The following is a 22,120-nucleotide window of genomic DNA, read 5'->3' as shown; positions in this document are numbered from 1 at the left end:
TATTCACTGCAGACAGCTATCCCCTCACTGCTGGATTATAAGCATGGCAAGATTTTGAAAAGCAATTTCCTATTGTGAATTGTGGTACATAATGGGCAGACTTTGAGTAAGGGCAAATAAATGCTGCTTAATTCTTTTAGTAATCCTCTTTGAATTTTCAAGCACTGTAAAATTTGTAGACTTGGAGACACAATTCCTTTATTTTAATTAGGTATAAATATATGCAACATTAGAAAATAGACAATTGAATATAATAGAATACAAGTACATCTTGGTACAGAGGTTTTGCATGTAAAACATGAGACCAGTTACCATATCTGTGTCAAATTTAAGCATTTTACCACCACAGTAGATTATAAAATTTTGCCAACCACAGACTTAATTCTGAACTCCAGGATTCTAATGAGACATGATTAAATATGCTAGGCAAGTGAGTTTTTCCCCAGAAATATCAAAATATAATTATATTATATACCCTTAATCCAGCACATATTGTAGGCAATTAATGACCCAAAGGGTAGGAGGAATGGATGTTATCTATAAATATATAGTTTTTGACCACATTTAGCCATGCTCTTGGATATCCTCTGTGTGTTTCTGCTTTCATTCAACAAACTTAGTATTGAGGGTCTATCAGGATGCTAGGCAAAATTCATCTTTGTATCCAGTGCCTGGAATATTGAAAGGCCTCAATATTTGTTTCCCTGAACTTACTCTTACTTCAAATAATTTATGTAATCAAACTCTCTCAATCTTGTCTTACTTATGAATATAGCTTCCCAACTCATGCTCATATGGCTAATCTCCCTCAATTCATCATCTACCACTGACAGATTCTTATTAAAATATAGTTCTAGTCATGTCATCTACAACACAAAAGACCTTCCATGACTTCAAAATATTATTCATATTCAGGATATTATTCATATTCATAATATGAACCCAACAAGTCTTTCCAACCTAATCCCCTTCTCCCTTCACACGCTCTATACTCCCATCTCCCTTCACACGCTCTATACTCCAGTAGTGACTACATTGGTTAGTTCAGGATAAAATAATTTCAAAATTATAGATTCTGGGCCCTCCCTGGTGGTGCAAGGGGTTAGGACACAGCCTATGAGACTATCCACAGCCACTGCAGCACGAGTTCGATCCCCAGCCAGGGAGCTACCCACATGGTACAGCAGACCTCTCCTGTCTTGCCCTCTGCTCCTCTCAGCAGTGTATTTTGGTCAATCTGCCTGTTCTATTCCCCACTCTGTCTCTGGTGAATATGCATGTATGCATATATAAATAAATCTTTATAAAAAATAGTATAGATTGTGAAGCCTATCTTCTTGACTATGAAATTTTGGATTTTCCTACTGTGTGAGAACTTGGGCAAGTTACTTGAGCATTGTATAACTCAGTTTCCTCATCTATAAACTAAAGATAATGTTCCTTTTGTGCAGAGCTGGCTAATAAAATGCATCAATGTACATAAAGCATTTAGAGTAAATCTGGAAGCACTCGGCAATAACTATTTTTAATTTTCCCTTTAAGTTTTGCTCCTGTCCTTTCCACTAGAGAGGAAGTCACATCATTCCTGTACCCCCATTGTTTTATGTCCCTGTCTGAATTTTACCTATTCTTCCAACTAATTTAAATGATCTCTTTATTGATTTAGCTGTTGTCTTTACTCTTAACAACTAAATTACCTGTACCACAGTAACACAAAAATTAATCTCATCATAAAAATCACGGTATTTTCAGATGAAATAGAGGCAGAGATCTATTTGTGGTTCATGGAAAAATACCAATAACACTATTTATGATATGCAGGGTGATGCTTAATGAAAGATTGTGACATGAAAAGGCAGAATTTCAATCTCTTAGTATTGGTCTTAACAATTAAAAATGTTGACTTGTCCTTGTGCCACAGGATCATGGAAATACACAGAGGGCCTTGCAGTAAAGTGTCATCAGCATTCTTTATTTTGTGGTCAAAGAGACAATTAAATGTGTCTTTCTTTAACCTTGAGAATTATGGCCCATTCCTCAAACACTCAGCATTCTGGTGAGCAGTTAATGGAGTAGAACATTTTTGATTCATTGAGAGCTGGTTTGTGAAGAAATGTTCAGGTGTCAGTTCCAATAGAAACCTGGTTTTCATCAGGCTTCCAACAGGAGAAGGACACAGAGACTCCCTAGTGAGATCCTGAGAAGGGACTCTCCTCTTTAGCAAGGAAGTATGTATTACCTCTAATTGCCTACAGACTCCACCATACTGTACCTCAGTGAAAAGCTAACAAAGTATTTGTGAAGAGAAAAGAGATATAAAAAAGTGTCTTTTTTTAAAATTGGGGTAACATTGATTTATAACATTTCAGATAACTTTGTATTTTTGACACCTATGTATACTACATTATGATCACCACCAGTAGTCTAGTTTCAATCCACCATTTCCCCTTTATTCACCATCCATCCTTCATCCTCCCCAGTAACGATCATTCTGTTGTCAGAGTTTTTTTGTCTTATTCTGTTCGTTTGCTTTGTTTCTTCATCTTCAACATGTGAGTAAAATAACGAGGTATTTCTTTCTCCCTCTGATGTATTTCACTTAGCACAATCCACTTACATTTTATCCATGTTATCACTAATAGCACCATTTTCTCCTTTTTTTATGTGCATAGTCCATTATGTGTATATACATTTTCTTTATCCACTCATTAATCAATGGCATTTAGATTGTGTCCATATCTTGGTTATTGTATATAATGCTGCAATGAACATAGGGGTCATCTATCTCTTTAAAGTAGTGTTTTCTTATTCTTCAAATAAATACCCAAGGGCCTCCCCTGGTCGAGCAGCGATTGAGCACTGGGCTACAAAGCTGCTCACAGCCTCTGCAGCACCTGTTCGATCCCTGGCCACCGGAGAGCGTCCCACATGGCGCAACAGACCTCTCCTGCCGCCTGCTGCTCCCCTCAGCAGTGTATTTCTTCGTCAGTCTGCCTGTTCTGTTCCCCGCTCTGGCTCTGGTGAATTTTCTCACCCTCCCGTGCTTCTGACTATACCCAGTGCTATATAAATAAATAAATAAATAAACAAACAAACAAACAAACATCCAAAAGTGAACTAACTAGACCAAATGGTACTTCTATTCTTAATTTTTTTTTTTTTTGCCATCTCCATATTGTTTTTCACAGGGATTGAATCAGTTTATATCCCAGTAACAGTGTCCAAGGAGAAAGTGTCCTTTCTCCACACCCTCGCCAAACTTGTCTTTTGCTTTTTGATAACAATTCTTACGGGTATGAGGTGATATCTGTCTCACATGTGTGAAATTTTGATTTATATTTCCCTAGTATAAGTTATAATAAATATCTTTTCATGTGCCTATTGGTCATCTGTATGTGTTTTTTAGAGAAATGTCTGTTCAGATACTCTCACCAATTTTTCATTTACATTTTGTTGTTCTTATCATTGTATTGTATGAGTTGCTTAACTATTTTTGATATTAACCCCTTGTTAAATATATGACTTGCAAACATCATCTCCCCTTCATTATGTTGTCTTTTCATTTTTTTTTTAAAGATTTATTTATTTATGCATACAAGAACTGGTGTACAGGCCAGAGGTGTTGGGGGGGGGAGGGGTGAGAGGATTCAGCAGAGACAGAGTGGGAAACAGAACAGGCAGACTGAATGAAATACACTGCTGAGGGGAGCAGTGGATGAGACAGGAGAGATCTGCTTTGCCATGTGGGTTGCTCTCTGGCTGGCCAGGGATCGAATTCGTGCTGCAGAGGCTGTGGATTGCTTCATAGTGCAGTGCTTAACCCTGTGAATTACCAGAGAGGCCCCATCTTTTCATTTTTGATAATGGTCTCTTTCACTGTGCAAAAGCTGTTTCGTTTGTTATAGTCCCATTTGCTTATTTTGGCTTTTTACCTTGCCATTGAAATCAAATCACCAAAGATATCTCTAAAGACGTTGTTAAGGAACTTATTGCCTATGCTATCTTCCAAGTATTTTATGGTCACAAGTTTTATATTCAAATCTTTAATCTACTCTGGATTAATTCTTTTATAAGGTGTGAGTTTATATATGGTGTAATTTTATTCTTTTGCATGTGGCTATCCAGTGTTTCCAATATCATTTGGTGAAGATATTTTACTTTCCATTCTATTCATTTATTCTACCATTCTGTTTTCTTTACTACAGTTTTATAGCATAGGTTGAAGTCAGGACTAAATAAGTTTCTTGATTTCAGAAACAGAAGTTAACTCTAGCTCATAAGCATAAGGAATATATTGGAAATACTGATAGAATCAAAAACAGGTTAGGAGACAAGTTTGTGAATGAAATGAAACAAAAAATAAATGTGAGATCCTTACAAGAAGGAATTATGGAGATGTCCAGTCACAGAAAGCATCCTGTTGACATACAGTGAGATTAATTATATCCTACTATTTCATTCTTATACCACTGGATCAAGATTCATCTCTTGGAAGAAAACATCTCTTTGTGACAAGTATAAGTTATGTGTCCATTCTTCATCTCTTCTGCAAAGAGGATCTTCCATTTGCAAGATCTTGTCCCTCTGCCACTCAGAGTGGAAAGCAGTCACTCATTTCTCCAGGACTATCACAGTAGGGCAGGCATAATTTACCAGAGGTGAGAAAAGACAATGGATGCAGGTCAGGACAAACTGTCCGCTTCAGATCCTGGGGAGTAGGGGTGAAGGGCAGAGGATTCAAAAAGTGTACAACTGATGTATCATGAAGCTCTCACAACCTTTTGTGAGGGCTCAAAATTATATTTAGAAAACATGATGCTAAGAACAGAGAAAAAAGTTAAATTGATCTCCCCTCCCCCTCAAAAAAAAATAGCTGTAACTTTTTTCTCCATCACTATCTACAGTGTATTTCTTTTAATATACTGAACTCATCTCTTCTTATAGTTTTCAGAAACTAGGATCTCTTTGAAATACTAACAAAAAATAAGAAATCCTAGTTTTCTCTCTCCCTGAGACATTCATTTACCTAGCAGTCCAGGTATAAAATCTTCTTTTTTACTGCAAAGAGCCATCTTACTCTCATAAATGTATATGTTTCATCTGTTCTATTCTCATGTTGCCAAAGTACCATTTAAGAGTAGATTGTCAAGTCAGAAGAAAGTAACTAAAAATGATTGAAATACAAGTGTGAGCATAGATTAGGAGTAGAATTGACAGAGGGATATTTAGGAAGCTTACCCATAGCTAGTGACACCATTAGCATATAAATTATCTGGGTTTTTTTTATTAGCCATAATTCTCCAGGAAGAACTCTCTGGCTTGCCACAGTTTTTGAAGTTCCCGAACATTTTAAAGCATTGTTGTTTTTTTAATCCTGTTCCATCATACCCACTTGAACTACTACAGTTGTTTATCTCTTGGTATTTATGCTTCCTATGAAATTGACAGGATTTTGGGTGTTTAATGTACAATACCATTCTCTTCCTTGGTATTTAAATCATGTCAAATCTTAAAACAGGGCCTCCCCGGTGGCGCAGTGGTTGAGCGCTGGGTTGCGAAGCTGCCCGCAGCCTCGAAGCTGCCCGCAGCCTCTGTGGCGCCGGTTCGATCCCCGGCTGCTCCCCGGCCACCAGAGGAGGGTCCCACATGGTGCGCAGACCTCTCCTGCGGCTCGCTGCTCCCCTCGGCAGTGTACTTCGGTCCTTCTGCCTGCTCTGCTCCATGTTCTGGCTCTGGTGAATTTTCTCACCCTCCTGCGCTTCTGACTGTACCCAGTGCTTGTATAAATAAATAAATAAATCTTAAAAAAAAAAAAAAACAAAAACAAATACACATAGAAAAAAAAAAATCTTAAAACATTCATATCATGAAATAGAACTGTGCAAAATCATCATACTTAATACAACAGACAATTGCAGTGATGATATTTCCAGACAGGAAAGATCAGTGATGTAAAATAATAAGAAAAGTTTCTTGGAGGATCATGGACTGACCTGGATCCTGAAGTGTGGATGGAATTTGTTAGCAGCTGGAGAGAGTCAGGAAAGTTGAATGAGAGGACCTGGGCTGAGAAAATTTATCCAATCTTTTTCTTACATAAACATAAGCAAGGTGAGGGGCCTCCCTGGTGGCACAAGGGCTTAAGTACCACACTATGAAGCAGTCTGCAGCCTCTGCAGCACGAGTTCAATCCCCGGTCGGCAGGGGAGCAACCGACATGGCACAGCAGACCTCTCCTGCCTCACCCGCTGCTTCCCTCAGCAGTGCACTTCAGTCAATCTGCCTGTTCTGTTCCCCACTCTGTCTCTGGTGAATCCTCTCACTCACCCGCTGCATCTCTGGCCTGTACCCCAGCTCTTGTATGCATAAGTGGATAAATCTTTAAAAAAAAAAAAATAAGCAAGGTGAAAACACAAATCTGCCTGCTCTCACTTGGGCCATATCTGGTTCCTCCAGCGTCTTCACTGTGAAGAAAGTGGTTCAGCAGTTCCAGCTGGAGGTTGGGCTCAACCTTCTGAAGGTTTCCCAAGCAGCTGCAGATTTCACACAGTTCTGTCTGTAGAATGCTCAACATGACCCCCTGCTGCCTAGTGTCTTCAAGTACAAGTCCCTTCAGACCCCTGAAAGATTGCTCCTTTTTGTAGTACAATGAATCTCTGGACTGTTTTGAAACCACTTTTTCTGAACTACTGAATATTCAAAGGAGAACTGAATTTGAAGACTGTAAAAAAGCTTATCCTTATGAGATGTTCCATACTATAGAAACTTCTATTTTTGTCAGTCCTTAACATCTACCTAATTGAATTTTCATGAATTTCTATTCACAAGGATCATTATTATATGTAGACAGGTAGTAGCATACAATAAAAAGATAGTCTAATTTTTTTAAAAAAAAACATAGGAATACATGAGTATTGGCATTTAAAATGTATTTATTGTAGGCATATGATTTCTTTTTTTTTTTTTTTAAAGATTTATTTATTTATTTATATAAGCACTGGGTACAGTCAGAAGCATGGGAGAGTGAGAGAATTCACCAGATCCAGAGCAGGGAACTGAACAGGCAGGCAGGCCGACGAAATACACTGCTGAGGGGAGCAGCGGGCACAGCAGGAGAGGTCTATTGCACCATGTGGGACACTTGCTGGGGGTCGGGGATCGAACTGGCACTGCAGAGGCTGCGGGCAGCTTGGCAGCCCAGCCCTCAACTGCTGAGCCACCAGGGGAGGTCCTTTAGGTATGTGATTTCTAAACCTAGCAAATAGTGTGGTAGAGGTGATTTCCAAAACAAAAGTAATACTGATTCGCGGGTATTTCTTTTTATAACACTTTCACTTCGTGATAAAGATAAAGAATTTATCTTTTCAAAGATAAAACTACTTTGATTTTAAAGAGGGTTTTGTTTTTTTTTTTTTTTTACATTTTATGCACAGCAAAATTAGAGGGCCAGTGCCCATGTTTCAGATATTTGTTAAATTCTCTAAAGCTCAGTGTATTATGCTGAAACCAGATCTGTTTTATAGTGTCCAACACCACCACCCTCTCTTGATTCATAAAGGAAACAATTAGAAAGGTAATGATAAGTGAAATGCTGGTTTTTTATCTCTTCAAACACTTCAGTATAGTCATGGGAAAGATGAAAGGAACCCAACATGGCTCAACCTTAGAAAGATAAACAAATACCTTAAAACTGTCCCCCTTCTATTTTATTTTAATCTGTTTTTCAAAATTATAATGCAACTAACTGATAGTGCAGATTATCATTGTTTTGAGTCTTAGATCTCCCACTCTTTTCATAATTTTAAAGAAAATTCATAATTTGTTCATAAATTTAAGCAAATTCTTTTCTGCATTTTCTGTCTAGCTCTCGGTGGGAAAAGCCATTTAAGGGTAGGGAAAAGGCTTAGTAAATTTCCAGTTTTAAAAATAATGGTGACTGTGCAAGTAAATGATCTTCATAAGCAAGAGTCAGACAATTTCAACTAATACACTAATTAAACTTTAGTTGGGATTGCATATACTATATTATTAGGATAAAGGATGAAAAAATCTTGTATTTTTCAACCACTTTATGGCATGAAAAGAAGGAAGAAGATATGAAGATACAGTTTAATAATTCTGATCCCTCTATACTTGTAGTTGTATTTTGGGATTAGACAGTTCAGAAGATGAATGGCAGGTAATTAAGCCATATTTGTCAGAATTAAGAGCGAGAGTTTACAGATACACAAAGAAATGTGGTTAAATTTATCTAGATAGTAATGATGAGTTAGAGACATATGTTCTTCTTTTAGCTTAAAAAAGATATAGATGGTTGCATAAAGAAATATTAATGAGGGCATCCTGGGTGGCCTAGGGGTTAAGTATCAGAACTATCACCACTACACCCTGAATTCTATTCCCAAACAGGGATCTAACCCACATGTAGCACAGCAGACCTCTCCTGTCTCACTCACTGCTCTCCTCAACAGTGTATTTTAGTGAATCTGCCTTTTCTTTAATTTATTTATTTTATTATGCATACAAGAACTAGGGTACAGGCCAGAGGTGTAGGGGGATGAGAGGATTCACCAGAGACAGAATAGGGAACAGAACAGCAGATCGACTGAAATACACTGCTGAGAGGAGCAGCGGGTGAGTCAGGAGAGGTCTGCTGTGCCATGTGGGTAGCTCCCTTTTTGGGGATCGAACTCGTGCTGCAGTGACTGAGGATAGCTTCAAAGGTTGCATCTTAACCCCTTGAGCCACCAGGGAGTCCCCCGAATCTGCCTGTTCTGCTCCCCATTCTGTCTCTGGTGAATCTCCTCACCCACCTACCCCCCAGCACCTCTGGCATATACTCCAGTTCTTGTATGCATAAATAAATTAAAATAATAAATCTTAGGGAAAAAAAGAGAAGCAACTTATTAGAGCAGTTTTGAGGAGATAGAATCAGAAATTCTTCCTGATCTTCATGATCCTTGTCTATACTCACTGTGCAATCTGACACTGCAGGATTTCCCATCCATGTGTTCTGTAAGTGAAAGCAGAACCTTTTTTAGACTTTTCCTGTCTGACAGATAAAGCATAATTTGCATAACTTCCAGAAAAGGTGAGAAGAATCCCCTTCAAGGGGCAACTGGAGATGTGTGCTTCCTCTCCCATCAACTCCCAGTTCTCCCAAGTGTCATGTCTGCTAGAAGCAAAAGTTGACTTCTCTCAATTACAAAATATCTCAGGACTCTAGAAAAATGGAACTGGGCCTCCCCTGTAGCGCAGTGGTTGAGCGCTGGGCTGCGAAGCTGCCCGCGGCCTCTGCGGCGCCGGTTCGCTCCCCGGCTGCTCCCCGGCCACCGGAGGAGGATCCCACATGGCGCACAGACCTCTCCTGCCACCCGCTGCTCCCCTCAGCAGTGTACTTCGGTCCTTCTGCCTGCTCTGCTCCCTGCTCTGGCTCTGGTGAATTCTCTCACCTTCCCTGGCTTCTGACTGTACCCAGTGCATGTATAAACAAAACAAACAAACAAATAAATAAATAAATAAAACATGCCTCTATTAAAAAAATAAAAAAAAGAAAGAAAAGAAAAATGGAACTAAAAGTACACCAGAAAGTTTTAGTGCCTGGGGAATCCACTTAATCATGTTTTCTTCTTTAAATAGAATGTATTCGAATCTATCAGAGATAAACTATAACCACAAATGGTTTTCTCAGTAACTGAAGACTGATAAACTTTTGAATTTTTCCATTTAAATATTAATATGATTCTCTTTTGAATGCTTTGTGTGGGGTCCCTACTATTTTGGGTTTAAATTTGATAGTAAAATTATAATGCACCATTTCCTACAAAGGTAATCTCATTTATTGTCTGATAGTTTGGTGTGTGTGTGTGTGTTGTTTTTTATCTTTGTTGTGGTCCTTTATCTTAAGTAATAGAGTAGTGATATTTACAATGCCCCTATTCCTTGATATCTCCTTTTTTTTTACATAGGTAAATGAACTCTTTTGAAGTCTTATTTACTTCACAAAGCATGTTTAAATCATGTTGATGGCTTCTTAAGGACATAGCAGGCTGAATCACAGTTTCTTGCTGCAGCTAATGTCTCAGCTAATTAACAAGAGCTGTGCTTCTCCATATGTTAGGCACTCCAAGGGCACATCCTAGTAAACCAAATTATTTATATGTGCTGTTATTTACAAAATTATATTCTTGCTTTAATGGCTTATTTTCATATGTTCCTTTTAGTAAAAAAATTAAAAATAGCAGATAATCAGTATTGAATATACATATTAGAATTATGTATACTTGACTGGTGCATGTTCCTGTGATGAATGACAGAATGGGTGATTTCGGAGATACATAGTTTGTGTGTATCATTCCATGCATATAGAGCACACAACTTGGATATAGTAAGAACTTAATGAATTGATGATGGAGAGCAATATACCAGTGTACCCACATTTGGACAATTCAGACTACTCAATCAATAATTTATTGAACTACTTTTAATATCCCAGGCCTCTGCCAGGTGCTTTTATTGTTACTAAACATAATAGACACTGATATTTATGGAATAATTATTACATATCGGTTACGTAATGTACACAATATACTGAATATTTTTTGTTCATTATTTTATTCAATCCTCACAAAAATCCTTTAAGGTGGTTTTATTTTCATGCCCAGTTTACAGATGGAAAAAAATCATATTTTAAAGGTGATCTAGCATTAATCCTAAGTCAATAGTTTGCAGATGGCAGAGTCATGATTTAAATTTAGGTCGCCTGATACTAAAGTTCTTAGCCACCCTATTCCAAGTTATGCAGACTTCGGCCCTGTCTTTCTTTTTTTTTAAAAGATTATTTATTTATTTATTTATTTATTTATTTATTTATACAAGCACTGGGTACAGTCAGAAGTGCAGGAGGGTGAGAGAATTCACCAGAGCCAGAGCAGGGAGCAGAACAGTCGGCCCTGTCTTTCTTAAGCCTAATGTCTATGGAGGGAGAGAAAACTAATATAAGAAAACACTGCTTAAAATTTTTAGACTCAGAAGTCAATTTACTATAATAGACAATGTGACATGACAGGATACAAGTGATGTAGGATCCTTGAAACATACAAGAACACAAAGGGCTTCACTGATGCAGAACAAGTGAAGCAAAGATGAGCTAGAGGCTACTAGTGCAGCTATGATGGGTGCTCTTCCAATAGTCATTCAAGATAACGCTGAGATTAACATGGAAAACAAGACAGTCTCAGAGCTCATGCTCCAGCAGGAATGATGTTTGTTTGTGACTTTGTGCTGTTGGTGGTGAGCCAGCTATGTGAGCAATAACGACTGCCTGGCCTGTAGCTTCACAAAATGTGGGAAAGGAAGATAGCACAGCCTGAGGAACCAGAGAGACAGAGCCTGTGTTGGCAGAGAGTGGATGTTGGCACATGGAGAACACATAATTGTTAAACTGTAACTGGGCAGAGAAGAAACTCCAACCATAGAGAACTAAGAGCTCAACACCAGGAGCAGGTGTCCTGGCCACATATTCTTGGACCACTGCATAAAGCAACATGGGCAATGAGTCTTCCAGAATGAGACCGCCAAGGAATTATCCACATCTATTTTGCAGCCTGTCCACTTTACATTCGATTTGAATGTTTTATATTGTTTTCCGCTGAAGTTCTGCATAAAGTAAAATTTGGCATAAAGTGGTTTTATAAGTGTACTTGTATAATTTAAATAATCTTAGATGTCCTAGAAAAATAGGTGAGTTTGAAGCTTGGACACAGAGGAAAATAAGCATAGATATACCCTAAAATGATACTGTTCCCTCCAAAAAAAAAAAAACCACCACACACAAAGAATGAAAGTGCACAGAGAAGTACTACAGGAGTGATTATTGTGATCTGAAATAGTCAGATGCATTTCAGAGATGAGTCGTGAGGTAGCCTTCAGAGGATAAGTAGGACTTCTATAGACCTGGAAGAGCTGAGCCATCTGGCTGAGAGAATAGCATGAGCAAATACAAGGAGATGAATAATCTACCACAAAATAGAATAATTGTTTCGGGGCAGAATAAAGGTTTTTTATAATGTGATGACTAAATGGAATGACTCAGTGAGTGGGAAATATGAGCCTGAGGAGCAGGGGAAATTTACGGGTATGTGTATTGTTTATCTCTCTGCACAGTATCAGGAATTAAAGTCCCAGCAGTGAATTATCACATGTGTAGTCAACAAAGCAGATTCAGGTTTATGAGGCTTGAAGCCTATATAATCTGTGCTGTTCTGCTGAAAGAAAGGCGTACAAAATTATAAAAGCAAACTTGCTAGAACCCATCACAGGCCTAGAAAGGGGTCAAGTAAGCAAGAGACCCTAAATTTTAAGCTTCACCAGTTTTTCAAATATTCACCTCTGATTGGAGTGGGGCTGAGCAACAGAATAATATGAACCTCATATGGAATTTAAATACTTTGATTATGCATGTTAAAAAAGGTAAAAATAAGTGTGAAATTTTTATAACATTCAATTCAACATGTCTGAAATATTAACTTAGAAATATTAATAGGATATTTCCTTTCTTCTTTTAGTACATCTTTGAGTCCTGGTATTTTATAGAGAGAGCAGATGACAGTTGAGACAAGCCACACTGCAAGTGTTGCATAGTCTCACGTGTCTAGAAGTCACAGTATTGAAGCATGTAGGGCTAGAGCCCTGCCACTCAGTGGTGTTCTGTGGAAAAGGATCACCATCTTCATTTGACAGCTGGTTAGAATGCAGCATCTCAGCCCTCCCTTCAGACCTACTGAATCAGCTATGCATTTTCAGCTATGCACATTAAAATTGGAGATGTACTACTGAAAAGAAGTCAGAATAGTCTCTGAAAACAGTTGCAATAAAAAGACAGATGCTTTCAAAAGAGGCAATGTGGAAAAATAAGAAATGGAGATCAGTATGACAGCCATGACAAATGACACAAGGTTAAAGAGAAATATGATGACTGAGAGTTGTCCTTATCAGAATCATAACTGAAAAGTCACTGCCACCACCACCATGTCACAACCATTACCATTATATCATAACCACCATCATCATATTACCCTCTACTACCCCTCTCTTCCTCCTCCTCCAACTCAACCCTCCATCCCAGTCCACCTCTCCATCATTTTTTGTTTTCCACTTGTGAAATTGGCAATTTCAGGAGGATAGATAAGAACTTGAATGTGATGGATAATAAAGTGGGTTTAGATTACTTGTAGACAGTGAAATGGAAAGACATCACACATGTAAAGGTTGCCATGATGTACTTAAAACATAGATCACCCTTAAAGTAGTAGTTACAGTGTTTTTATTTTTTTAGTTTAAATTATTAAGGGCTTATAATGAGTGTTTCTCTCTTTTTTGATTCTTTTTTTAAATTTTATATATTTTTTACATCATTTTTCATTTTTGCATAATGTATTCATTTTCATCTTGGTTATAGTCCCCATACAATTCCCACTCCCCCTTGTTTACCCAAAAGACACAAAAACATTAATTCAAAAGGGCACCTACACCCCTTTGTTTATAGCAGCACTAAAATAGGTAAGCTATGGAAACAACCCAAATGCCCAAAAATGGATGACTGGATCATGAAGATGTGGTACATATACACAATGGAATATTACTCAGCAATCAAAAGTGATAAACTCATGCCATTTGCAGCAACATGGATGGAGCTGGAAGGGATCATGCTTAGTGAAATAAGCCAGAAAGATAAAGAAAAATACCAGATGGTCTCACTCATAGCAGGAATTTAGAAAACCTAAATAAGGGACCAGGAAAAAGACTAATTATAATAGAGTAAAAATAAAAATAAACAAGCAACTATAAACCAAAGACACACCACAGTGGGGAGGGGAGAGTAGGATTATTTGATTCTTGATATCCCAGTTGAATAATGATAAATATGATGCCATAGCAACTTCAGAATGCATTTGGAAAAAATTTTGAAACATTATTATTGAGAACATTGTGATATAGTTTCACAGTTAGAAAGGAAAAATGATCATTCTTAAACTGCCAAATTGGATATCTTTATGCCTGTGGCAGGGTTAGTGAGGTATACTATCGCTGACAGTGGCTGAAAAGAGAGGCGTGAAGTTTTTGAAATATTTCATGACTTCTGTGATGCAAAACATTTAATGAGAAGACCATTTTTTTAGAAGACCATTTCTTATTATTGTTGCAAATATTACTCACTTTTGCTATTGCTACAGTCCTCTAATTTATTTCAGTTCAAGAAAATAAAATTTTATTTTAATTGGAATGTCTACAACACATTAGGATTCAAATGAGCCCATTTCATTCTGTGAGCAAAGGTTTTGTTTTTGGAGTTGGAGTGCATTTTCCAATAAGTGGTTGATTTAGCAAACTGAGTGTGTCCATGTATAAAGGAAAGTTCAGATATATGACACCATGTTCCATAATCAGGCCAGAGTCTTGAATATAGTTTACACTCAATAAATACCACAGAGATGGATGGCAAGATGATGGATGGATAGCAATAATTTCCACTACTTATAGGTAATACAAAAAGCCTGGTTTGAGTCCTGTATCTGGATATTTAGATGAAATTGACCATTTCAGTGAAATTCCTATTTTACTTAGCATTTCAAAGTCTTTAAACTGATTAATCAAGTGTTTGTTAGGATGAGAATGTAAAAACACAAAACTGGTCATTATGAATTATGTGGAAATGGTCTTCTATGTCCTTTTCTTAAGGAGAAAAATAGAACAAAAAATAACCTTTCAAAAAGTTTTATATATATAAATAAATATATATAAATAAATATATATAAATATATAAAATATATATAAATATATAAATAAATATATATAAATAAATATATAAATAAATATATATAAATATATATAAATAAATATATATATATATATATTGCCCTTTATCTAAAATGAACACACAGAGAAAATTATGTGCTGCATGACCTGACGTAAATATATGGGATAAGACTCACTCTTAAAAAAAGAAGAGGGCCTCCCTGGTGGCGCAAGGGGTTAAGCACTGCACTAGGAAGCAATCTGCAGCCTCTGCAGCTCGAGTTCAATCACCAGCTGGCCAGGGAGAAAGCCACATGGCTAGGCAGACCTTTCCTATCTTGCCCACTGCTCCCCTCAGCAGTGTATTTCAGTCAATCTGCCTGTTCTGCTCCCCACTCTGTCTCTGGTGGATCCTCTCACCCCCCCACCCCGCATTTCTGGTCTGTATCCCAGCTCTTATATGCATAAATAAATAAATCTTTAAAAAAAAAAAAAGATTCAATCTTCTTGTGGTTTAATTTGCTAGTTATGAAACATGTGTGGAATATAAGTTATGGGTCAGTTACTTTGCTAGGCCTTGAGGAAATATATTTAAAAAAGACTTTCTCAACTTACTTGCTTTTAAGGAAACTTGTGTACAACTAGTATATGACCAGATTATAGAAAGTGTAATATATGGAATGAGCAAAGTACAAGAGAAGCAAATAGAGAAGGCCTAATCAATATTCCTACTGAGGGCCTCCCCTGGTGGCACAGCATTTGAGCGCTGGGCTGCAAAGCTGCCCGCAGCATCTGAAGCGCTGGTTCAATCCCTGGCCACCAGCGAGGGTCCCACATGGTGCAACAGACCTCTCCTGCTGTGCCCGCTGCTCCCCTCAGCAGTGTATTTCGTCACTCTGCCTGTTCTGTTCCCCGCTCTGGCTCTGGTGAATTCTCTCACCCTCCCGCGCTTCTGACTGTACCCAGTGCTTGTATAAATAAATAAATAAATCTTTAAAAAAAAATTAATGGTCTTAAATAGAGACAAATGTTATTATTAATATCTTTGAGATAAGTCATCAGTGAGTTCATTTTGCTGGCATATCATTCCTATTTTCTTTTTTAAATAAGGTAAATTGTGAAATTAAAGCACAATATTTTCAGAACTACTAGGGATCTTATTTCATCCAATTTAACAATATACACAGTTTGACAGAATATCATCAATTCTGAGGGAAAACCTGAAAAAAATCATGTATAAAAATAAATGAAATTAATAACATTACCTCTGTTGTATAGTCCATCAATTCATGAATATTTTGCAGAGCCATATTTTCAAAACAAAAATATTTTTGTTTAGTTTGATGTAGTCCCAGCTGTTTGGAGCTGGAAGGGATCATGCTCAGCGAAATAAGCCAGAAAGAAAAAGAAAAATACCGGATTCATAGCAGGAATCTAGAAAACTTAAATAAGGGACCAGGAAAAAGAATAACTATAAGAAAGAAAATATCAAAATCAACAAACAACTACGAACCAGAGACACTCTATGGCGGGTGGGGGGCGGAGAAAGGAGGGCTTGGGGTCAAAATAAGGGGGTTTTAATTGTATGGGGAATATAAAAATAAAATTTAAATAAAATATAAAAAAAAGAAAAGGTCAGTCATTAGCTTTTAAGACTGTTAGAGTAAATGTATGACTAATAAGCTACAATTCTTTTATTTATTTTTTTTAATATATATTTTTTTTATAGAGGCATGTTTTATTTATTTGTTTGTTTGTTTGTTTGTTTTTGTTTATACATGCACTGGGTACAATCAGAAGCACGGGAGGGTGAGAGAATTCACCAGAGCCAGAGCGGGGAGCAGAGCAGGCAGAAACACCGAAGTACACTGCTGAGGGGAGCAGCGGGCGGCAGGAGAGGTCTGCGCGCCATGTGGGACCCTCAGGTGGCTGGGGAGCAGCCGGGGATCGAACCGGCGCCGCAGAGGCCGCGGGCAGCTTCGCAACCCAGCGCTCAACCGCTGTGCCACCGGGGAGGCCCGCTACAATTCTTTTAAAACAAAAAAAAAAAAAAAAAAAAAATAAAAATGAAAAAAAAATAACCCAAAAATATTTTTGTTTACAAATGTAGTATTGGGCCCTCCCTGGTGGCGCAAGGGGTTAAGACGCAACCTACGACGCTATCTGAGGCCACTGCAGCACTAGTTCGATCCCTGGCCAGGGAGCTGCCCACATGGCGCATCAAACCTCTCCTTGTGTGCCCGCTGCTCCCCTTAGCAGTGTATTTCAGTCAATCTGCCTGTTTTACTGATTATATTTGATTATGCCTTTTGTCTAATCATCTGAATCTTGATTTAAAGATCATGTGATCAATAAAGCATTATTCAATTATAGAAGAAATTTTAAGGCAAGCATAATGTGTTAATGTTTTTGTCTTTTATAGCCAAGATTCTGTTCTATACTTAGCAAGTACATTTTTTTAAAGATTTATTTATTTATGTATACAAGAATTGGGGTACAGGCCAGAGGTGTGGAGAGTGAGGATTCACCAGAGACAGAGTGGGGAACAGAACAGGCAGATTGACTAAAGTACACTGAGGGGAGCAGCAGGAGAGTCAGGAGAGGTCTGCTACGCCATGTGGGTAGCTCCCTGGCCGGGGATTGAACTCATGCTGCAGTGGCTACAGAGAGCTTCATCAGTTGCGTCTTAACCCCTTGCGCCACCAGGGAGGCCTTAGCAAGTACATTTTTGGTAAAATGTTTTATGTCCAGGAGATATAAAGAAATGAGATTAGCAAAAGAATTTTGTGGGTTTTTTTGAAATGTGTATTATCAGTTTTTCTTTCTTCCTATCCTCTGTTTCTTCCTCTCCCTTCCTTTATTAAAAATAAATCAGCATTGGGCCTCCCCAGTGGCGCAGCGGTTGAGCGCTGGGTTGCGAACCTGCCCGCAGCCTCTGCGGCGCCGGTTCGATCCCCGGCTGCTCCCCGGCCACCGGAGGAGGGTCCCACATGGCGCGCAGACCTCTCCTGCGGCCCGCTGCTCCCCTCAGCAGTGTACTTCGGTCCTTCTACCTGCTCTGCTCCCCGCTCTGGCTCTGGTGAATTCTCTCACCCTCCCGTGCTTCTGACTGTACCCAGTGCATGTATAGACAAAACAAACAAATAAATAAATATAAAATAAACATGCCTCTATAAAAAAAAAAATAATAAAATAAATCAGCATTTCAATGCCTGCTTTATAAAAGTTACTATGTTAATAAAATTCTCTTCTAGTCTAAGGAGAATATTAAAAGTGTAAGAGATAACTATTCTAGTAGAACAGAACAAATATTATCCATTGATTGATTGAGTTAGAGATACTTATGAGTATGAGTGTGTGTGTGTGTGTGTGTGTGTGTGTATAACAATATAAAGAAGAACAATATCCTGAGAAACTGTGATTACAGCAGCAAATCTGTAATTTAAAAATAAAAACAGCTGTTAAGTTATGTTAAAGGATCAACAATTTTGAAGATAGAGTAATCATTGGGAAGCAAGGAATTGAAAATAAATATCTCATACTTTAATTTATCATTTAATATTCAGTTTTATTCATATTATATGGAATAAGTTTCTTATGTCCTGTCCCTTGAACCCTAGTTTCTCTTTGGTCTGAAAAGTATTGGCAGGGGAAAATTTGAACTGCTTATATTTATATCTGCTTACATGCAGGTATAAATAGAAATCAAAACTATATTTTGGCTTTTCTGCTACCACAAGTCCAATACTTGACCACTTGTTGGCATTTGACAAATAAGAAAGAATATGAATATATAAGTAAACTTACATGAGAATAGATGACTTTGGTTGGGAATGAAGTTAAAAATGACTCCTTTTTAAGATTCTCTGGTGTCTTCAAGAGCAACAGTAAGTGAATACCTGTGACACAAATTTGATGTAAATGAGTGGCTTTTTCCTTATTTCATTATGCTTAACTTACTTGGTGGTTTTTATGGACAGATCACCTTTTATTCTCCTTCAAAGAAGCACTACAGTGGAATAATGTAGCATAAATGGTACTTACCCTTAAAGTGAAATACCTGCTAGTACATTGCTTTGCTGAGAGAATAAATCTTATCATAAATCCACCCACGTAGTAGATGCTGTTGTTGGCCAGTCATTTCATGAGACTAGGAGTTCATGGTTCTGGCTGATTCTTTCAATGGTATGGTTGATTTTTTTTAAGATTTATTTATTTATGCATACAAGGACTGGGATACAGGCCAGAGGTGCAGGGGGTGAGAGGATTCACCAGAGGCAGAGTGGGGAGCAGAACAGGTGGACTGACCAAAATGCTCTGTTGAGGGGAACAGCGGACAAGAAAGGAGAGGACTGCTGCACCATGTGGGTAGCTCCCGGCCAGCTGGGGATCAAACTCATGCTGCAGAAGCTGCGGATAGCCTCACAGTGCCATGCCCAACCCCCTGTGCCACCAAATGCAATTCCATAGGATTCTTGTGAACATTCACTTCTGTTATAGCAAAAATAATATTTAATATCTAAACACTGAAAAGTATAATTATATACCCGAAATACCTATTAGTGCACCTTATTTTTCAAGGATGATGATGAAAAGTCAATTATTTTGCAGCAGGAAATAGAGCACACTTTTCTAGTGAATATTATGAAAATATTTCTTTTACTTTTCAAGCATATTATTGAGAATGTGGTTCATATATATAAATAAGCCCAATGTAGAATAAAAGGAAAATATAAATGATGTGTATAGTCTATGTTCTATTACTTAGAATTAAGAAAGTTTTGTTTATGTTAAGTTGGAGTTTTTAGCAAGTGTTATAGTAGTGTAAAATAATGATTTTTAGGAGTATAGATATGTGCCAAACTCCCCACTGAGGAACAACAACCAAAAACAGAGTTGCATTTCACAAACCATGATTTTGCAGTTCAGATTTTCTTTTATCATTAAGAGTTCCAAGACTATAAACACCCCTATGGAACATTCTAGCAGTCCCTCTGAGTATTGATCTTACTCATCTAGGTTTCTGATCCACATGTTATTTATATTCCTGTGCTCCTCAAATTTATTAAGATCTACTTGCCTAGTCTGTGAGTCTCCAAAGTACTGTTCTCTATTTGATAAATTTTTCAAAAGACTCCAGACTCTGGTATCATCTGTCTTTTCCAAAGCACTGACTATTTTGAACTCACTATTATGTTTATAGTGCAGGAGTCCTGTTGATTTCCCCAAGATGAAAACATAACTGAGTTATGTGCAGAGAGCTGAAGCCAAAATCTGGCCCTGAAGTTGTTTGAGATTATTCATGGGGAGAAATTTTTCAGCTCTTTTTTTTTGTTCCTGCCTAGAGCCATTGAGTGTCTCTTAAATCACTGACATAAAATTTAGGTCAACACATTGCCTGAGGTCATTTAAATTTCAAATCTGCTACCATTTTCCTGCTTGTAGCTATTGGAAGAGAGTACTAGCCTACAGTTAGTGAGCTGAAGCTGAGAATCTGGCATCGGAAACTTCAACTCAAAGTCAAAATTATTTATGCTCTGCTGAAGAGAGCATGTCAGGAAGGTTAATGAGTTTAAATTGGCATTCTGTCTTCTGACTCAGGGCTGAATTAGAAACTACGTATAGTGATAAGAGATAGCCTCTTTGCCAAATTTTTTCTCACCTGTTATAGGTTAGAACTTAGGCTATTTGGCGGTTTAAATATAGAAGGCATTATTCTGACTCCACAGAAATGATTTATGAGCAAGAACTAGAGTCCATGGTTTGTTTAAACAAGTCAAGTGACAGGAGCAGAATGCCCAGTGCTTCTCAACTTTCCACGGCCAGCACACAACCAGATATATAGTCCCTGGTTCATCCAAAAGTTACAGTTGAATGAATTCTGCTTTCTGCATGTTAACAGCTGTCATTCTATTTACTTCTATCATTGTTGGTTGGCCTTGCTGACAGGAAAAAAAAGTAAATTTTGTTTTTATTTTTTGAAATATAATGGGCTATTGTAACAAGTATACCTAGCACCCAGATTTTGGTTTCTCAATACTATTGTTTTTTTTTAAAGATTTATTTATTTATGCATGCAAGAACTGGGGTACAGGCTAGAGGTGTGGGGGTGAGAGAATTCACTAGAGACAGAGTGGGGAACAGAACAGGCGGATTGACAGAAATACACTGCTGAGGGGAGCAGCGGGTGAGACAAGAGAGGTCTGCTGCGCCATGTGGGTAGCTCCCTGGCCAGGGATCAAACTCATGCTGCAGTGGCTGTGGATAGCTTCATAGTGCTGCGTATTAACCCCTTACACCACCAGGGAAGCCCCTCTCAATACTATTCTCCAGTAATGGCAACCAAGGTTCATTGGAAAAATGGTAGATTTTGTGCAGGTCCAAAGAAAATAGAAGATGAGCCTGAAATTTTCCTATGGCCAGAAAGTAAGGAAATGCTTTAAAACCTGGCAGTGCCAGAATGAATAACTTGGAAAACACCTGACAGAGCTTCCAATGGCCAAATCTTGGACAATCCAAATGATGAAATAAATAATAACTGTAATGAATTATAACCTATAACATGAAGTATATGTGCATGAGTCCATACTGATGCAAATAAATAATTGAATATACAGTAAATAGTACAAAAGAGGGGCCTCCCTGGTGGCGCAAGTGGTTAAGCACCGCTCTATGAAGCAATCGGTGGCCTCTGCTGCACGAGTTCAATCCCTAGCCAGGCAGGGAGCAACCCACATGGCAAGGCAGACTTCTCCTGTCTCCCCGCTGCTCCCCTCTACAGTGTATTTCAGTCAGTCAGCCTGTTCTGTTCCCCACTCTGTCTCTGGTGAATCTTCTCACCCCCCACATCTCTGACCTGTACCTCAGCTCTTGTATGCATAAATAAATCTTAAAAAAAAAAAAAAAATAGTACAAAAGAAACTTTTACTTACAGTAAAATTCTAATTAATAAATGTTTAAAAATGCAGGTTAATAATTGCAATTTGGCAAACTAGAATAATTATTTTTGGTTAGAATCTGTAAAAGATAATAAAATTATTAGCAAAATTATATTTTATAGAAAGATATTTGCATTGTCTCAAAGTATCCTCCTACTGCAAGCTACTTGTGAATTAGTAGATTTATAGTGGAAAAAATTAGCAGATACCACCCTAATTAAATGATCAAATTAATATCTCAATATCACCAGCAGTAAGATTTTTTTTAAAAAAATTTATTTATACAAGCACTGGGTACAGTCAGAAGCACGAGAGGGTGAGAGAATTCACCAGAGCCAGAGCAGGGAGCAGAGCAGGCAGACCAATGAAATACCCTGCTGAGGGGA

The 22,120-nt window shown here is 37.9% G+C and overlaps 1 protein-coding gene and 1 pseudogene across 3 annotated transcripts in view; both read left to right on the top strand.

The window, feature by feature from the left end:
- The window catches only part of PRKG1 (protein kinase cGMP-dependent 1), a 1,331,556-nt gene that overhangs the window by 693,849 nt on the left and 615,587 nt on the right, over positions 1 to 22,120 (top strand). The gene's annotated exons all lie outside the window — the stretch shown is intronic.
- LOC119234652 (guanine nucleotide-binding protein G(I)/G(S)/G(O) subunit gamma-5-like) lies at positions 937 to 6,879 on the top strand (annotated as a pseudogene).

Source organism: Talpa occidentalis, unplaced genomic scaffold (assembly GCF_014898055.3).
Source record: "Talpa occidentalis isolate TD23 unplaced genomic scaffold, MPIMG_talOcc4v2.1 talOcc4.8, whole genome shotgun sequence".
In the NCBI taxonomy this organism is placed as follows: domain Eukaryota; kingdom Metazoa; phylum Chordata; class Mammalia; order Eulipotyphla; family Talpidae; genus Talpa; species Talpa occidentalis.
This window is presented reverse-complemented; position numbering and strand designations above follow the sequence as displayed.